Source organism: Xyrauchen texanus, chromosome 21 (assembly GCF_025860055.1).
Source record: "Xyrauchen texanus isolate HMW12.3.18 chromosome 21, RBS_HiC_50CHRs, whole genome shotgun sequence".
NCBI classification, from domain to species: domain Eukaryota; kingdom Metazoa; phylum Chordata; class Actinopteri; order Cypriniformes; family Catostomidae; genus Xyrauchen; species Xyrauchen texanus.
In genome coordinates this window covers 34,233,411-34,255,062 of record NC_068296.1, presented here as the reverse complement: position 1 = coordinate 34,255,062, position 21,652 = coordinate 34,233,411, and the positions used below count along the sequence as shown (strand labels likewise).

General features: G+C 38.6%; 1 protein-coding gene across 2 annotated transcripts in view; it reads right to left on the bottom strand.

The window, feature by feature from the left end:
• LOC127661925 (contactin-5-like) overlaps positions 1-21,652 on the bottom strand; it is a 360,754-nt gene that overhangs the window by 317,358 nt on the left and 21,744 nt on the right. The window lies entirely within an intron of this gene.

Genomic DNA, 21,652 nt, shown 5'->3' with positions numbered 1-21,652 from the left:
AATGGAAAACTATGCAAGTTACGCTCTGTGGCACTGCATATTTGAGAGATGGCTAGCCTATTGTGCAATGAGCAGCTCTATTTATAGCGGAAACACGACTGGTAAACACGGTGGGGGTGTGCGGAAATTTTGGACAACACACCTGAGGAGATATGGGTGTTTACACTGTGAAAGCTTTGCGGCCAAAGAAATGTAAGAGACCTTAAATAAGGTGATGGGTATTGGATTTTCTACAGTAACTGCAATGATAACAAAAAGCAGAAATAGACTGACAACAGCAAGCTCATCCCCAATTTCATCATAATTTTTGAGCGTTAGTCTCAATGTCACATGAAAGTGAATGAATAAAAAAAAAGATTTTGTTATAGTGTGATTAATGACTGAAAATGTTTGTGTATTCATAAAATTACTTAAGCTATATTATAAGCATATACACATAAATAGATTAATTAAATACAATTCGTGGATGACTGGCATTCACAAAAGTGGGTTATGTCTGTGCCATTATCAGTAGTTATTTATTAAAGAAATAACTTAAAACTAGTCTTAAGTAATATAAGACTAATTCTGATAGCAATGTTAGGAAAGACTATGTATTGTGTTCACGCAATATTGTGATGGAAAATTGTGTTCACAGGATAATTTCATGCTAAACAATGCAAGTTCTCAAGTGAACATGCATACAAGATGTCAAGATTTAAAAAAAAAAAATTACTGTTATTTCAAAACTGTTATTACAAAGTAGTCGCATGGACTACTTTGATGATAATTTTGGGTCCTTTTAAAAATGTAAAGTGAGGCACTATGCCGTTGTACTGAAAAGATGGACCGGAATATTGTTAAAATGTTTGTGTTCCACATAAGAAAGACGTCATAAGGGATGGAATCGCCAGTCATAAAAACAGAATTAAAGCTACAATATGTAAGATATGTTTTGTTACAATGAACAACAGTTCATTATTGAGTGAGTATATAAAAAAAATCCATGTTAAAACAATGCCCTTGTCTTACCCCGATTCACTATGGTAAGCCTACAATAATGATTTTCATTTTGAGGGAATTATGAGCTGTCGGGTCAGATTTAGCACGTAAGATGAGAAAGAAGGTCCGGCTGTGTTGCAGTTTCAGGAGTCTGGATAGCAGCTGAGTAAAATCACTCTCCTAATGGATTTAACTCTTTTTTTTTACTGTTTGATGAAGTTTTTTTTTACCTGCTATACTTTCTTTATTACCTGCTATACTGGATTTGATTTGTTGTAGGGTTGTTAAAGCTTATATTGTTTTTATATGCTTTAATTAATTGAACATTACTCTTGTTTATCAATCGCAATGTGTTTATGTTTTTTTCTGTGAAGACTATTAAATTTTTTATTATATTCATGATTTCTGAGTATTTTATTTTGTTATTTTTTTTGCCTAAAGACCAACTGGTCTAAACGTTACAAGCAAGTGTAAGTCAATAAAGTATTTTTGGAGCAATAAATCTGTGTACGGACACAGCCATTTTTTCCCATTAGCAAATGTTTAAACAGACCTTAAAAGACAGTATAGGTGCAAGGTGGTTCCACATTAATTTATGCTCATCTCAAGTTGTCTTTAATGTACCAATTTCCTAGCACAGTAATGTTTGTTAATTTGTTTAACATGTAACCATCTCTCTGTTGTAATTTTACTTCAAAATAAACAATTAAAATATTTTATTGTTATTGTTATATTGCATATATCTGCATATTATTTTCACGTTCATTAAAGTATTTCATCATTATTTAATCATCGTTTTGCATTTTATATTACAGTATTTTATTTAATTTTTTTTTGCAGTGCATAGACCTACAATTGAAGTATTTCAATTCACTTCCATTGTCCATGGAGGCTGTAAACTGTAATATAAAAATAGAGTTGTCTTCAATTGGACTCATATCAGCCATTTCATAAGTTTCACTTCTTACAATTATATGTGAGTACAATACAAACATTACTATGAATTGTGTAGTGAAAAAAGCACTTTAATAATCATATTAAAATAAAATGAAGAATGTAGTTTTTCTTCCTTAAAGTATATATTTTATAAACGTTTAAGCAAATGACATAATATAAACATGAAAATAGCTCGTCATGACTCCGTTCTCAAACTATGAGATTCATCCACCATAAGAGCAGTACCGAATCACAACTGACGTAAAGTGTTCCTCCGCAAGAATTTGTCGTCACAGAATTTGACATATTTGGGATGAAATTAATGTGTAAATGCACAATTAATAAAATAAAAATTGTGATATGTCCTAGTGTGATGATTAAAGCATAAAACAGTAAGTGAATGTGAGAAGCCACTGCTTATACATTAACCGTATCATTAACATCACGTGCACTCTGTGTGTGTTTTAATTGCAAAGAGCAGAACACTTTATTCACTATGAAGCGCATAGCACATGCAGACTTTATATTAATAGAATTAAATCATAGTTTAGTAACCACATTAGCCCATATAGTGCACTGCTTTTCCAGAGTTAAGAACTGAAGCCATCAAAAAGCAACTGGTTTTCTGATAAAACATTTAACTAGATGTGTGATATTGAAACAATGCGACAGAAATGTATTACTTCTGTATAGTCAAATGTTATATTCAATGTAGTAGTAGTAGTAGTGATAATAATGATATATCAATAATAATTACATTATATTTAAACAATATCTCAAGCAAGAGTTTCATAACTGCTTTCATTAATACTGTGCAGCACTATATTTAACCAAATAATAATAATAATAAAATAAAAACAAACTCCAATTTTGGGTTTTTGATTGTGTGAGGAACAGTATAGACACTCTTCGTTTAATTAATAATAATAATGCAATGGTATGTTGAAAAGTAATTGTTCTGTTTTCATTTGATTAAAAATATTTTTTTTATGATAAAATGTAATTAAACTTAAAAATTTAATTCAAAGAAAATAAAATGGAAATTGGAAAAAAATGTACGTTCATATGGCACTCATTTAACCTTTCAACACTTTTCAAAATTAAGAAAAAATCATTAAACTGACACTCACACATCTATTATGACTGAAGTGACAGCTTAGGAAAATAACACTTCTTCACACATATATTTTGTTATTTTAAATCCTCCTGAGTGACAGAAAAGTTTCCCTAATAGAAGAATCACCAAATAAAGGTTAAAAAGAGCAAGGTACCCTGATTCCTGTTAATCAGTAGACAGCTTCCAATCAAGAACACACAACAACATAAAAAAAAAAAAATTCAACCATAATAAAATGATTATTTACAAAGTAACTGATTGGAGTTGACAACATAAATGATTTAGGCAAATACATTAAACAGCAAATTCTTACTATTGCAAACACAAGCACATAAAACGACTGATTACACACTTAAGTGGATTAATTCATTCTTCCACATATAACTTTCCCCCTGAATTTGTTGTTGTGTTCAATCAAAAGAGATTATTTCCTTTAATCCCTGTGAATGAGCCATCCACCTCTCACTGTGAGAACACCTTCATTAAACAAGAGTTTTGTGGCTTAGTATTTCCCCATGACAACCATCTAATCACTTTGCAATACTGACAAAAATGAACACATGCACCACACTGCTATGAGGAATTGAAATAAGCATTAGAAGACTCCCATTTTTCCATAAAGTGTGTGATGCTCTGACATGGTTGTATGTGCTCGTTCACATGAGAAAATGTGAGGATTTCATTGCCACACTCCATGCTTTTCTGATCTCTTCTAATCCTGAGGCAAAACAAGCAAGTTTGAGTGAGACGAAATTCCATCGCCTCACTTTACAAATTTACAGAAGCCACATGGTATCCACTTCAATAATTGGATGCTCTAATGGATTTTTGTGCTCGTGCTGCAGCGGAAAGCAGTATTGTTTTGTTTTTTGTGCCCTACAGTATAAGAAATAAATGTTCCATCTATCCCTGTAACAATTAGTGATGTGCAAACCGCCATATCTCACAATTAAGTAGTCAATGGGTTGTCTGAATAACTAGTCAACTGTCAGGAACTGGTAATGTGATTGAGGACCCAAATGCAGGAATGAGATAACTAAAATGTTTATTTAACATAATAAAAACAAACATAGAATCAAACTTGGAGAAAACTCGTAACAAAAGCAGAACAAATAATAACTGAATGGAAGCAACATGGATACAAGGAACTTACACTGAAAAATTAACTGGACAAGAGAAACAAAACTATCCGACAACACAGACAAACAAAGGAGAGAATATAAAGTAAACGGAAGGATTGAAACCAAGTGCTGCCCATAATCACTAGCAGCACCTGGGGAAACACTAGGGAGAGAAGAAAACACAAGCACAAAGAAACAAACTGAGAGAGGGGTAGAGGAAACTGTCATGACCCTGCCACAACAAGAATATAACAGATCAAAATGGCAGGATCATGAGCAGGACAGGCTCGTCAATGGCCTCAAGGAACTGGATAGACTCGTCGACAGCCACAGGGAACTGGACAGACTCGTCAACTAGATAGGCTCTAAACAGGCTCTATCCAGGCTTACTGACAGTCCCAGGGAACTAGACAGGATGGGCGTGAGGTGAGGCAACAAAAAAATGGCCTCTGCAGCCGTGGGCACTGGCAGTGACAAAGGAGCGACCTCCATAGCCTTGGGCACTGGCTGTGACAGGGGAATGACCTCCATGGCCATGGGCACTGGCAGTGACTAGTCAACGGCCACCATGGCTGTAAGCACAGGCAGTGAGAAGGAAACAACCTCCAAGGCCCTGGGCACTGGCAGTGACAAGGGAACAGCCTCTGTGGCCGTGAGCACTGGCAGTGACAGGGGAACTGCCTCCATGGCCATAATTACTGGCAGTGACAGGGAATGGCCTCCATGGCCGTGGGCACAGGCTAAGCCTGAAGAGCAGGGCCCTTCTCCTCCTCTTCCAATTGGTAAAAGACACTGCAGTAGTAATAGATAAGATGAACTCATCCCACTTTATCGCCAACTTGATGGTGGCAGAAAGACTTCATCCATCAACCTCTTTAGGCACACATGATACTCAAAAATGTGGCTGCTCTAAGTCATGGAGAGGAAGTTGGGACAAAATAAAAAATAAAAGAATTCCTTCTGGATCCAGTTCTGGTCGCATCATTATATCAGGAGGACCCAAATGCAGGAATAAGATACTTAAAACATTTATTAAACAAAACAAAACAAACAGAGAAACAAATTCTCACGATGGAGAAAACTCATAACAAGAACAGAACAAATAATAACTGAATGGGAGTAACAGGGATACAAGGAACTACTAGAAAAGATAAACAAAACGATCCAACAAGACAAACAAGACTAAGGAGAGAATATAAAGGAAACGGAAGGACTGAAACCAGGTGCTGCCCATAAACACAAGTAGCATTAATCAGCGCTGCCATACCAATGCTGTTTGTGCTGCTAAGCAGCACCAGGGGAAACATGAGGGAGAGAAGAAAACACAAGCACATGGAAACAACCTGAGAGATGGGTGGCAGAAACTTTTCCAACACTGACATAACAAGAATTAAACCAGATCAAAATGGCAGTATCATGAGAGTCAACCTTGATCCTAGATGGCGGCGCGGTAGCATGCTGCGGCCACTCCGGATCCAAAATAGTGCTATTTTTGTTACTTAGCCCGACATTTACGCACATGGGCATCGGAGCAACCGGTGTTCGTGTTTACCATCGCCAGACACTGCTCAAATATAACACTCATGCAACAACCAAGCTGCATGATGATCTGCCAGAGAAGCTACGGGACCTCAGCTTGCTACGGAGACCAGGTCTCAAGTTCTCGGCATCGCCTGATGGAGAGAATGTCGTAAGTAGTGTGCGAGGAAGCGGAAGCGTGGCAAGAGGGTGGCGGTCCATGCTAGGCTAAAAACAAACCTTAGCCGGACAGCTTTCCCGTCTATCCTGCTCTCAAATATTTGCTCCCTGGACAATAAACTGGACTAAATCCGACTCCAGCAGACTACACAGCGTGAGTTTAGAGACTGCTGCATCTTTGTTTTCATGGAGACGTGGCTCAGCGACAGAGTCCCGGACGGCGCCATTCAGCTAGACGGGCTCGCCTCGTTTTGTGCCGACAGAAATGCAGCTCTGTGCAGTAAGACTTGTGGTGGTGGCTTGTGTGTTTAAATCAACACGGAATGGTGTAAGAACTCTATGCTAGTCTCTAGCTACTGCTCATCGCTGGTGGAGCTTGAGACTGTTAGATGTAGACCTTTTTATTTACCAATTCACCACTGTCATTATAACTGGAGTTTACATTCCCCCCAGCGCTAATGCTAAGGAAGCGCTCAGTGAACTGTATGGGGCTATTAGCGAACTGCAGAATGCTCACCATGACAGACTGTTTATTGTCGCCTGAGATTTCAACCATGCGAATCTCAAGACAGTGCTCCCTAAATTCCATCAGTATGTGGATTTTTGCAACGAGAGGGCCGAACATGCTTGATTTTGTTTACACAAACATCCCAGGCGCATACCGGGCGGAGCCCCGCCCCACCTCGGCTTCTCAGACCACATCTTATGCTAATCCCAGCATACAGACCGCTCGTCAGGTGAACAAAACCGCTTCAGAAGCAGGTGAAAACCTGGCCAGCAGGAGCCATCTCTACTCTTCAGCACTTTTTGAGTGTGCTGACTGGCACATGTTCAGGGAGGCTGCAACACATGGCCACTCTACTAACTTGGAGGAATACACAGCATCAGTGATCAGCTACATCAGCAAGTGTATTGATGATGTCACTTTCTCCCAGACCATCACCACACGCTCCAACCAGAAGCCGTGAATGACTGCGAAAATGCATGCGCTGCTGAGGACCCGAGACTCCGCCTTCAGAGCGGGTGACAAGGCGGCCCTAAGAACAGCGAGGGCCAAACTGTTCTGGGCCATCAGAGAGGCTAAGCGCGCACATGCCCAGAGAATCCACAGTCACTTCCAGGACAGCTGCAACATGCAGCGCATGTGGCAGGTCATCCTGGCCATCACCAGCTACAGGACAACATCAGTTGACTGTGACAAAGATGCCTCCCTTCCAGATGCGCTGAACAACTTCTACACTAGGTTGGAGCACAGAACAACATGGTGGCGAGGAAGACCACCCCTCCTCCCAACGACCAGGTGCTCTGTCTTACCACGGCTGATGTGAGGAAAAAGCCTGCTGGACCAGACAACATTCCTGGCAGAGTGCTCAGAGGATGTGCAGACCAGCTGGCAGATGTTCTTACCGGCATCTTCAACATCTCTCTGAGCAGCACCGTTGTTCCAGCGGAGACCTCAGTCAGTCCGGATAGGGAACAGCATCACCACCACCACCACCACACTGAGCACTGGGGCCCCCCAGGGCTCTGTGCTCAGTCCACTGCTGTTCACTCTGCTGACTCACAACTGTGCAGCAATGCACAGCTCGAACCTCATCATCAAGTTTGCAGATGACACGGCTGTGGTGGGTCTCATCAGCAAGAACGATGAGTCAGCATACAGAGAGGAGGTGCAGCGGCTAACAGACTGGCGTAGAGCCAACAACCTGTCCCTGAATGTGGACAAAACAAAATAGATAGTTGTTGACTTTAGGAGAGCACAGAGGGACAACTCTCCGCTGAACATCGACGGCTCCTCTGTGGAGATCGTCAAGAGCACCAAATTCCTTGGTGTTCACCTGGCAGAGAACCTCACCTGGTCCCTCAACACCAGCTCTATTACCAAGAAAGCCCATCAGCATCTCTACTTTATTTAGAGGCTTAGAAAAGAACATCTCCCACCCCCATCCACACTACATTCTATAGAGGGACTATTGAGAGCATCCTGAGCAGCTGCATCACTGCCTGGTTTGGGACTTGCACCGTTTCAGACCGCAAAGCCCTGAAGAGGATAGTGAGGATAGCTGAGAAGATCATCGGGGTCTCTCTTCCCTCCATCAAATACATTTACACAAAACGCTGCATCCGCAAAGCAACCAGCATTGTGGATGACCCCACAAACCCCTCACACAAATTCTTCACCCTCCTGCCATTTGGCAAGAGGTACCGAAGCATTCGAGCCCTCACAGCCAGACTGTGTAACAGCTTCTTCCCCCAAGCCATAAGACTCCTCAAAACACACACACTGACACACACACACACACCTGTACACCATCCAACTTTTGCACATGTCCAGAGTTGCACTTTAATTAATTGTCATTTATACCTGGCTGCTACCTCAATAACTGCTACGTCCATAGAACACTATTTCATAGTATGTTATGTTTACATTTGGCATTTTTAGAAAGTGTCATCTTTTTGCACTACTCAGATTACAAATGTGTACTGGTCAGCGCTGCACCGTCTCTTACTGTGCCTAATGTTATTTAGTCTGTGGTGTCTCATGTAGTTCTGTGTTTGTCCTATGTTGTTTTTATGTAGCACCATGGTCCTGGAAGGAACATTGTCTCGTTTTGCTGTGTACTGTACTAACTGTATATGGTTGAATGACAATAAAAACCACTTGACTTGAACTAGTCGGTCTTAAGGAAGCCCAGAAATTATGCTGGCTTATGGTCCCTGTTCTACACATTACACATTTTTTGTAAGTGTTACCATTTACAAAATAATTTGACTCCATTGACAGTTAGGTTTAGGCTTGGGGTTTGGGGATAAAGTTAATAACATTTTCTTCACTGTACTACATTATTTACTACAAATAAACACAACTCGCTTTACACCTCATTTTTGGCACCACTCTGTGGACATTTAACATGATCATACATTCAACAACTTTTTCTGCCACTGGGGGCAGTGGCTAAAATTTCGGTAAGCACAGACCGATTTCAGCAGCAGAACTTTCAATTACTGTCACCAAATTCACAATGTGATTAATCTGGAATAACAATGTTGTCTGAAACGGCTCAATGTGTGACTACAATATAATATTAAGGTTGGCTGGGTTACAAGCAGTGTGATGGACTTAGACACAACTAAAGAGGACAAGATAATTCTAAATCTGTAACAATCACAATCAAAATCTAAAATTAAATAATCTGGACTATTTTCATTACTGTTAATCACCAGCCACAATGTCATTTTTGTGGCAGTTCTAATTCCATCACAGTATACTAAACGTCTGTAACACAACAGCTCATTATTACCCACATGTCCTCACAAGAAGGCAGGAAACATGTGGGAATAACTATCATCCCAGCCGGGGGGCCATCACCATTGGGCAAAAGCCACTATCGCCTTAAACCTCTACTGAATATGCAGCTGGAATGATTCCGGCATCTGTCACGTTTACAGAGCTGCAGGAAGCCTGAGAAGCTGATGTAAAGAGGTTCTGCTTTTATGGCTACTGCAACAGCTGCACTCAGCCTGGGGTTGGGGACCTCTGTCAGCCCCTTGAATGCCCCTGTGGAGCAGGAGACAGAGATGGAAACCTCGTCCAAACACTGAAGAAAGGATGTGAGAGGATCTGAAAAGGAACCATCTGAGGTGTTAAATTAGTGAGGGATTATTATTAGTGTCACCATAATGCACAATTCTAAGGAAGTATCATGGTTTAAAATGTGCCCTAAGAGCCATTATGCACTCTGAAACAAGTACATACATACAGTAAAAGGCTACAGAAGGGTACAGATTATGCTGTACATTTATCCGCAGCACATAAATCTAACAAAGACTAAAAATAATACTGTGCTAAAAACTACTCTGCCAGTTGTGTTGCAAATAGGAGTTTCCATATAGACAACTTCTTTAATTATAATGGAAGTGATATTAGCTGTATTTCAAATGATGCACTATATGTTGTGCTTTTACAGTACACTATGCACTAAGCCATCTAGTGTCTAAATGAAAGCCGTCTTAAAAAAAACACAAACTTTTTTTGTTTGTTTTTTTACTATACATAGGCATTTGCATTTTTAAGCCAACTGAAGTGAGGTTTTAAACACAGGCGATGTGTTGGCCTACCTCAGTCTAACACTTATATCTCAAAGAACGTACATATTCACACAGTATGGGTTAATGGTAAAGAATACAACTCTCATTTGCACAATAATTTCACTAGTTGCAACATTTGCCATTAATTACGATTATTTTGTCAGTCCAGCATCTCGGCCGGATAATCCCGCCCCTTGCTCTTCGTAGAGTATGCAGCAACCACTGGGAGCACTACAAAATGGCATATAATAGTGCAAAAATATGCAATTTGTCAATCAGCTTTAGTGTCTAGCCTTCGCAGTAGATGCAGTGTGACTGGGTTGTTTATGGTTGCCAAGCAATGTCCCAACATGGTGCATTAATATAAAATTCAATTGAGCAGACACATGTATGCTATTTTTAACAGCTTTAAACATGACTCATCCAATCAAATGTCAGATGGGAGATATGTTTTTGGCTAGTAATTTATTAAATGAGAAGTTTTTAAGTGAATTATATAAGTAACTGGCTATTTTCATATATATATATATATATATATATATATATATATATATATAACAAATATTTTGGGGAATTTCCATATAAAATTTGTTTTTGTGATAAATACTATTCCCATGATATAAAATTACTCATACCATGTAATTCATTTTGGTCATATCACCAACCCCATAACACATACTAGTTCAAACAGATAAAGCTTGCAGAATTTAATGCTATGCTTCAGAAAAACAGGAACATTTTTCTACTGTCGGTAGTACAGGATGCACACAACTGAACCAGGACAAGCAGCCTTGTTACAGAAACTCTGTAATGCAAAGTTGTATGTTCCAGAAACTTTGCAGTTGTTTGGTTTTCATAAACCTGAGCATGGCACAAGAATAAAGCCATTTCTAGCTAGGTCAGACTACAATTTCTAATTGCTGTGTAGTTAAAATTGCCCCTTTAAGTCATGTCGTCTTGTTGCAAAAAGTAGAAAACTCCTTTAAATCAAGATGCTGTAGCTGATTATTTGACTTGAATACACAACTATGTTTTAAATAAACTCTGAGCCCACCGGCATGGATCGAAGGCTCATGAAAATTCCCCAACAGACCATTTTCTTTAACTAAACAAAATAAGCAAAATTGCTTCCTGGAAGAGGTTGATCTATTGAGTATCTGGACGTAAACATTTTGTAAGCTGGGACTGCTCATCATGTTAAAACCAAAGGATGGATAAATGGTGCAGACTAAATGGAAGCACTGTAAGAGATCCTGTTTCAGTCTGCTAAAAAAACATATGCTTAGACTTAGAGGGAAGTTCATCTTTCAGCAAGACTACATTATATAGATCAGCATGTTTTCCATGCTGGTTAGTGCTGGTTTTGATGTTCCTCTAGCTGGTGGACCACCTTGGAATTTTCTGGTAAAGCTGTTTTAACAATGGAAATCTTAATGAATAAGATAGCAAAGAAGCCTGGGAGGTGATACCAGCATGTAGTGACCCAGCATTCAAAGCACAGTACATGTTGGTGACTAACCATGTCGTTCTTTTATAAAAGTTTATTACAAACCCTAGGCCCAATTAATATTGAGGCGGGTCCAGGACGCTGATTTCAAAAACATAAGATGGCAGGGGGCAAGTCATTCATATTCATGAGTGTTGGGTAATACATGTAGAATAATTGAAATGACATGATTTGAATCTAGGAAAAACTCAACCTTTTTAATCCTGGAATTGCCCAGCATCATAAATTAATGTACTAAGCATCAACTTCCTACTGAAGGCCTATCTTTGGACAAAAATAATGGTCAAGACACTCTAAACAACCATGGCCATGGGTCATGGGTCAGAAAGGCCCCTCACCACGACCATCTGAATTTCCACACAGAGTTAAAGCAGACTTCTCTTTGAAAGGTTTCCAAAAGACCATCAGAATTGCACGACTCGTATACTAACACATTTCATCTTAATCCACAGTCACAGTACTTAACCGATTTAACCTTCTAAAATGTACAGAATGCATTTAAATCAACGAATTATACAATACCTAGGCTTGCTATATAATTCTGACAATTGCTTTGAACTGTGGTAACTTGTATAACTGACAAATTAATGATTATAGCCTGATGTACCTCTTTAAAATGTGTGTAATGTTTTATCCATGTTGTATAACCAAGGAATTAACAAGTATGATTTTTGACCAGGGATTTTCATTATTTTTTACGTACATTATTAATGAAAGAAAGTCAAATTTGGTATGCAAATGCTTGCTTAGTTACATGGAGGAAGCTGATGACAACCAATATAATGTTTCTTGTACCATTCTCAAGATACAAAAGTTTGAGTGGGAGATTTGTAAGACTCCAGAACTAGGACCATAAAATCAACTGTCGGAAAGGACAGCCCAGTCGACCATGTGAGTCTGAAAAGTCACTTCTGATTGGCGCAGGACACCTTTGGGGATGCACCCAATTTCAGTTAAAATGTTTCCAAACAGGAAGAACATGCTCTCTTATTCCCTTCTTGTCGTCTTCCCTCTCTGCTTGTCTCCCCTCCTCTTCTAACTGCTCAGACTTCGCTATGACTCTTCCCTCGTGGTCTTATCTGGATCTCGTCGGAACCAGATCCATGCCATGTGAGGTCCAAGGAAGCTCGTCACTCTCGACGGTTCACACACCCATGAGAAGACCTCGCTTCAAAGTCAAACTCATCATTCATACAGACAATAACTATACGACCTTACAGAGGTTCAAAACATTGACGGAACAAACTTTCGACCAAGCTAACTAAGCAACACAAAGAATGTAAAGAAACACCACAAAGACACGCAAGTACATCTCCAATATTGTGCTCAAAGTGCTGGTGTATTAATCAAATGTAGAGTCAAAGAAGGTATTGTCAACATACTCCATGAAGTTCATTTTCACTGTATTGATCATATATGTCCTATGATTATCAATTAACATATACTGTAGGTAAGCGACAGCACAGCCAGACTGCTCCTGTCTGTACCTTTAGCTCAGTGGTTTTGCTGCAGGACAGATTTTACATTGGAAATCATGTGCCGACCCACCATTGTAAAACGTAACCAGTAATTAATGGCTCCTGAGTCGCATTTTATTTTATGTTGCACAGTTATGTTCATGGTACAAGGACATGCATCAAGTGACATAATTTTTGTTGTCTTAAATAATAGTCTTAAATAATAGTAATAATAATAATAACAAATTAAAGTATTTATGAAAAAATAAATACTAGCTGAAACACATCTTGAAAAATGCCACTGTTGATATAAAATGAGGTCTAATAGATTCTAACTTTAGATTATTTCATATGAAACTATAACAGTTTGTCAAAATATAATTTACACATGTAAAATCGTGAACCAATTTTGTTGTTGATGTGTGTAATGAAAGTGTGTAATGAATGTGATGATGTGTAATGGAACAAAAATTACCGCATTGCACAGTGTTGCTATTTTCCTCCTTGTTTGGCATGTCGGGAATGCCTACTGTTTGAGAAGTTCAACTTGACTTCCTCTGTAACACCTTAAACTAGAAAATTCTCACTAGAATTGAAATTGGTCTCATCAGTTTTGAGGTCTGCACTCTGCAATATCGAGGGAAGCATGGTTGTTGCACACGCGCATCAGAGAGCAGACTAGGGGACTGATGTATAAATGTATCGTACGCACAAAATGGGCATCGAAAGCAATTTCCCACAAACAAAAATGTATTATATGGCGTAAATATGTGCGTACCGTCCGGACACTCTTGACTCTTTTACTGCGTACCGTCCGGACACTCTTGACTCTTTTACTGCGTACCGTCCGGACACTCTTGACTCTTTTACTGCTGTGTGTGAACTGATGACTCCAGCTTGACAAATAATGACCTGAACAGACTGATTCTAAACTCTGATTTTCATTTAATTTACATTTAGAATAAAACTGTATGTAGTTAAGCACTTGAAACAGAATTAATTGTTATCAAGCCAATAGTTGGCTATATTATTTTAATGTAACTACTGTAATTGAAAAGGTATTCAAACATAAGCTGTAAAAAGGATATATTGGTTTGGGATGTGCTGCGTTTGGAGAAATTTACCCATGTCAGACAATGCTGCACAAAGAATTTTAATAATGTTTGTTTTGTTTCCAGTACTAAATATTTAACTCCTCAATAAAAACACCCTTAAAGCGATTTAAAAGGATTTCTGAGAAGCAAAATTGTTTAGGTTAGAATTTATGTCTGTAAAGATAAAAACATTTTGCCAAGGGATATTCAACATATATTCTTTGAAAACAAGTTCATATGTTAACAAATGATGTTTCATCATGGTACAGCATCTAACCTTTGGGTATGTGACATTTACAGTCTTATCGCTTATAATACAGTTTCTCGTACCGTTAATCGCGTGTCTGGATGGTGAAATGCATATGGTAATTGTATGCAGATAAGGATATGCATAGTAAAAACAGGCATTATACACTCCATATATGGTTATTTTGGGGAGGGGATGGGGTGGGGAATGTGTGCAGGTTCAGGCGTACGTATGGTTTTATAAATCAGATTTCTTTTTTGTGCTTACGCAAAATCGGACTTTTGTACGTACGCACACTTTTAGGAAGAAACCTAAGCAGAGTTTTATACATGAGGATCATTAGCGCGAGCTGGTTCTGTTACACTCATGCAAAAGTGCAGATGAGAAGCCTTTAGCTGATTGTGATATTATCAATGAATCTGTCTCAGTAGTCCTAAATAGGCTATCACTTGGGTGGCCGCAGAAATATCTTCAATGGGAGAAGTTACCATGGCATTGTTCTTTCCCTGCTGTCCACGACCCAGTCCGAATAGACCTGCGACCCACCAGTTGAGAAACGCTGCTTGAACTACACACACACACTCACTTATGACAGACCCCCTCGCCTCGCTTCTCGTCTCAGTGTTGAGAAGAAGAAAAAAAACGTAATCATGAGCAAAAAAGTATCATAGCCCTTTTAAACTGTTTATTTATTTATTTATTATCAATTTGGACAAATTTGTTCCATATAATACAATAGTTGTGACTGTTAACCCAAATGCATGTGACAGGAATAACTTGCTTCCAAATGTAAGGCCTATTTTCTCAGACACGAGTATGTGTGCAATCCACATAGGCTAAGGAAATACACTTCCATTGTTTCATATCTCAAGGGACAATTTATATGCTTATGTATTTCTATTCTGGCTTTAACAAAACTGCTATTTACCTACAAAGAGTGATATTAGCCCACTGTGTGCTTTTCTAGGCATTTGTTCAGATCTTTAAAAGAACCGACAAATACTATGACCTACTGAATTATCAAGAGACTACAGAGGCTTCCACAATGTCATTATGAGACCTGTCATCTTCAATTCCAAAATATCTTTCCATGAGAAGCAAAGAAAGTTTTTGTTCATTGCTGAGATGTCACAGCATTTCCTTACAGTATTAATACCTTTGAAAAAACAAAAGCCATGTAGGTTATAAATATCCACAAAATATTTGTTGTGCGCTATACAGAAATGAATAGAGAATGTAATTTAACAATATATTGATATGATATTCTGGGTAAAATATTGTGATACAAACTTTCCTCCACCTTTAGATACAAGACGACGGCTTTGTGTTGGGGGTCCACTCAGTTGGGGTTAATTTTATGATAATGACTGGCTAACCTTACATTATCCCTTACATAATTAGACAAAATCTTGTCAAAACCATGTGTAAGACTAATTCAATTTCTCTGTTTAGTGACTGTTGGATTTCTTTGAATTCAGTAAATTCTTCTTCAAATCATGAATTTAAAGGGAGCAAATTCTTAAAATAGTAGTTTTGCTTAACCCTGCTGGCTCTGCTAATGAGCTTGATACTTTCCCAGCATCAGTGTCTTTCCCTTCACATCTTACTGACAGATCCAACGCTGCCCCACCTCACAGCCTGCTATTTGACTTCCTCCTACACCATACAGCCTCTCATTACTGTCCCTCCAGCTTTCTGATCTGCACATGCCATGCACTTGTTAGACCATTTACATATACTGTATAAATAAGAGAGGCTCTCTAATGCAGACTGTCCAGATAAAAACAAGACAGAGCAAGACAGGAAAGCCTGAGGTTCCCAGCTTGAGGGTCTATTGCCACCATCATCATTGCTGGCATTGCATGCATGTGACAGCACTGCACCGGTATCTTTCCCTGTGTCACTGAGAAATATTGCACTAACAGGTGCCAAGTGTTGAAGCAAGTAATCGTGTTTAGAGAGAGCTGAGAATCACTTACATACAAGGAACAAAATTAGTTTGATTTGAGAAATGAGATAAAGTTGGCTGATAACTAGGCTTCGGTGATATAGCAAACAAATCTAATAAAAAAAATCTATCTATTTTAAGCCATTTGATGATATTTAAACAAGTTTAACATATGATCAGTTCGACTTTACACTCGATTGCTGATGGAAAAACTGAAGGTCTACTGCTAGGGTTCTGTATTCAGTAGTGTTACATTCTCACCTATGATACAGATCTCTTAGACTCTCATTGAATGTGTCTCTAAGCTCCCTTATCTCTTCGGCCTCCAGACACTGCTCGTCAGCTCACCCTCCTTAAATCTACACCTAATCACAGATTTATCTGGAATCCAAAATGTGCTCCCTTTCCAGGTGTTCATTTAAAGCCTTTTGTGTTTTCCTTTAACACACGGCTGTTGAGCAAAGCTGAACTGTTTACCATGGAACAGATGACTGCTTCTGTGCTGTTAGTTCATTCCCCATGCTGACATCTCTCAGTATGACCAGTTAAGAATAACTAAAACTGATTAGACTTCAAGGCCCCTGTGAATAAAGGCTTTCAATTAGGTCTGCATCTGTTGAGATTGGAGAGTTTTAAATTTAAATGCGAAACATTGCGGATACGTCCATGCCACAGATATCCAAATATGCTTCTAAATGTTTTGCAACTGAAATCACAAGGGCCAACAGTTAAAATATTAATAATATGTAAAGTAGCTTTAAAGGTATGCCTCTCAGACTCTATAAAACTGAAAATTATCTCATTATTTACCCACCCTCATGTTGTTCCAAAGCTGTATGCTTTATCTGTAGAACACCAAAAATGCACTATTAAAGTGCACAACTTGTGCACTATTCCAAGTCTTCTGAAGACATATAGTTAATATATTAAACTTTGTTTAAGGAACAGATCAAACTCAAGTACATTTTAATTGATAATTTTGCCCTTCCTTGAAGCTCACGTCTTAGCTTGTGTTTATGTCCAAAAATAAAAAAAATGCCATGTTGAGCCAATGTTGACTCAGTGTCATTGGCGTGCCATTTTTGGCATAAGCTTTGGCGAATGTTAATATTACGAGTGAATAAATAAAAAAAGCTATTTTGTGGTTTCAGAAGTCTTGGAATACAGCATGCAAGACAGACTCAATTTGTCAAAAACAGATGAAGTCTGAGTTTCGAATCATCAAAAATGTTTTGTCCATCTTTTTAAAGGTGCTATTGAGTATCTTGTTTGGGGACCATCCAACTTTTTCTGTCCTTTATTACGTTGTTCCTATGAAGAGATTAAAACAGAAATATCTTGTGAATATATTTTGTTAATGTTCTTCCTAGTGTTGTAACCCTGCACAAGCAACTGCCTGGCGCTTTGCTAATGATATGCCTAAGGCATACAGGGGATTCTGAGTGGCACTAGGAACATTTTAAATTATTTGAATCAGACATGGGGAGATACATCTCTTAAAAACCAGAACATAGATCAATTCAGAGACTTCACAGCTATGAAGTTAATGGGGTGAAGGTGAGAGAAGGTGGATCTAAATGCAGGCTATATAATGAAAACTTAAATGAAACACAAAACACAAGAAGACTGGAAATCTTAGAGATGCAAAACACTGGAAAGCAAAACATCCAAACCATTAAATCAAGCATGAACTGACAAAGACAGAGAGCACAGGAGGCCTCTAACTGTGAAATTTGGTAAGAGATTCAGAGGGAAAATACAGTATAATTCAAAGTTGCCCTCTGCAGGCATATGCATGAAGCAAAATTAATTTGATATATTGGAGTAGCATTTTTAATATTCGCTAGCCGGTGCAGAACGAGTTCTCGATTAGTCGATTACTTGTGCACATCCCTAGTACACATGCATCAGATGGATGCTTATGGAGTGACTCACTGTGGTTGTGTCACATTTCACAGGTTTTCAGTGTCTCTAGTCATAAACACTGCATTTTTAGGATGCTATGTCAAATCAAATATAATTTGAAACTTTAAAGAATGTGTCGACACCCCTGCATTCTGCTCCGTCCAGCTGTCTTTGATTAGATGTTGGTTTGTTGCATGTACACCTGGAGGTGCAATTACTGCCCCCTGCTGACTGAGACTTTGACATTTCAAGCTTGAATTGTTCCATTGGTAGGAAAATTCCTTATTACAGGTATGTAATTAATTGCGTTAATTCATTATTATGTGTTATTTTTTTATATAATGAATTGCACTGAATTGAAGCGTTGAATTGACAGCCTTACAAAATACATTTTCATTATTTTGTTATAGGTAATGCTTGGTTATCTAACTGGCTTAATTGTCATGAGAATTAAGTCACAATACAAACCATAAATAAATCTTAGTGGTCCTAAACACATACTTAATGCAAATTTTTATTACTTTGTATTATTTTTGTTTAATGTGGGTTAAAATATTTAAAACCAGAATCACCCTTCTATATTTCATTTATGTTTCATGCCTTTATCTGCCATGTTAGAGAGAAACGACTGTATACCAACTATACAACAATTGTCACATTGAGGGTAAATTCAATTTTAAATAAAATGAAACTGTTATGTAAGACATTATGCTGCATACAAATGTTCCAGATCTGTGTTCGTACTGGTTGATACAACCTCCTAAGCACTCATACTTAATATCTGCATCATAGCTTAATGTATGCAAATATAAATAACTCAAGAAGGCATCAGGGCTGATCAAAGATTAGCCTTTTTCTGTTAGAACCTCCGATTACAACTTTGATTTGCCTTGCCCTGCCCATCAAATTGCTATGAGAAACACAGCATGCATCAACAAACCCAAAACAGCCGCCTCTGTGGGATTTCTAATAAAATACTATACTTAAAGGAGTAGTTCACCCAAAAAATGTAAATTATGTCATCATTTACATGCACTCATGTGTTCCACAGGAGAATAAAAATCATATGGGTTTGGAACACCGTGGTTGAGTAAATGATGACAAATTTTAAATTATAGGGTAAACAATCCCTTTACGTTAACAACTGATAAAGTCATGAGCTTCTAAGGTGCAGATGTACCTGTCTGAGCCAAATATCATTAGGTCAGAGACTGAACAACACCACTGGGCACAGGTCCAACTCCCCTTCCTGGCATCTTTTGCCCAGAAATATCTGTTGGCGACAGAAGATGGAGTGACTTTTCATTGCAGTTTACCATGTGAAGTATGTTAGTAGGAGCAGAATACATTTTTAAAGAGTGTAAATGGCTCTTACGCTTTCAGTCAATAGTTTAGATGTTTGTCTATACTTTCTAGGAAAGTAAAAAATCTTCTTTAATCTAAACTAAAAATATATATATTTGAATTAAATTCTGCTCATGGAGCACTGGGAGCTTCCTTTCCATTTAGAGCACTTAATTACATCTGTTGACACCTGTTACAGCTTAGTAAACATTATTGAATAATTTAAGTAGATGTGTTATACAATCCCTGTTAAGTCTTAGTAAAATATAATGTAGTTACTACATCCTGTTTTTTTTTTTTTTTTTAAATGGGCATCTTCAAAATGAAAAAGCAGGAGAAAGAAAAAAAATTACAGCAAGAAAAGAATAGGATGGTACAAGAATAAAACACGTACAGCATCTCTAGACCAGGTCAAGATGTCTTCAAACACATGCTCTCCTTCACTAGTGACTATCTTGAACTGTGACGTCAAAGGCAGCACACAAATATAAGCCCATTTTAAGTCCAGCTTTCCATAAAAAACAATCACTGGCAAAACATCTAATATATTATGATATAGTTACAATTTATAAGTGACTTGCACACAAAAACTTGTGAAAAAAAAGCTACTTTTGAATGGCAGACAATGGAGAAGGAAGATTTTTGCCCCCATAATGTGGTTAGTTACAACATCTACCAGCAGGGGCAAACTACACATAACCAGCCAAACCTTAATTACTTGGGTTTGACAAACACAATTTTCCTTCCTGTACAGACATATTTCCTATTGAAAGGAAACATGTTGGGGTGGGACGAAGGGTTTGTCTTTTTTAAAAACAGCCAATATACATTTATGCATTTGGCAGACGCTTTTATCCAAAGTGACTTACAGTGCACTTATTACAGGGACAATCCCCCCAGAGCAACCTAGAGTTTAGTGCCTTGCACCAGGACACAATGGTAGTGGCTGTGGGGATCGAACCAGCGACCTTCTGATAACAGTTATGTGCTGTTATGGTATACTGGAAAACAATTATAAGCATTTCATAAGTTTTAAAGGCTTTTTATTGTTGGCTCTTGTTCTTCATAAACTCTGCAATACGCTCTGGCATGCTGGATATCAGCTTCTGAGCCAAACAGACCACAGGTTCTCTATGGGATTAAGATCTGGGGAGTTGCCTAGCCACGGATCCATAATTTCAATGTAATTATCTCCGAGCCACTTCATTATTACTCTTGCCTTGTGACATGGTGCTCCATCATGCTGAAAAATGTACAGATCATCACCAAATTGCTCCTTGGTCATTTGAAGAAGTTGCTCTTGCGGGACGTTTTGATACTATTATTTATTCATGGCAGTGTTTTTGGGCAGAACTGTGAGAGAGCCCACTCCCTTGGATGAAAACCAACCCATACATGGATGGTCTCAGGATGCTTCACTTTATAACTTTGCACCAGTCTTCTGCTGCCCAATCCTTGTACTTCCTGCAGAATTCCAGTATGTCCTTGATGTTTTTCTTGGAGAGAAGTGGCTTCTTTATGCCCTTCTTGACACCAGGCCATTGTCCAAAGATTTTTGCCTCACTGTGCGTGCAAACACACTCAAACCAACCTGCTGCCAATATTGAGCAAGCTCTGCACTGGTGGTGACACGATTCCGTAGCTGACTCCTCAGGAGGAGGACCTGAGAGAATACGGGATGAAATCGACTCAACACTGAGATTGTAGAATCTCGTAAAGGTATTGGGTGTTGCCCAGCCCATGCAGATGTCTGCTAGGGAGGTGCCGTTGGCCAATGCCGACGAGGATGCCACACTTCTTGTTGAGTGTGCTTGAACCCGCAAAGGGGCAGGCATAGTCTATATAGAATGTCCCGTATTTTACAACATCAGATGAGCAACTATATTGGTATTCTTCAATGGGTAATCTTCAATAGCATCTAAACAAATGATGCACTTCAACTAGTATGACAAATACGATTAGATTTATACTTTGTGTACTCTTTCTAGGGAACGAATCAGGTCTGCAAAACAGACGGCATCCCACCAATGCCCATTTCAGCATGAACAGACTTATCTTCTCTGACTGCAACTCAGACACTCATACAGTAGGCAATATGAGACTCTCAGTTTTCCCACATTGTACATATTTAAATATATTTTCCAGCACCCCTGTGTAACATGGGCTCACCACAGCGGAAATAAAGGATCTAAATGCAGCATTTATTGG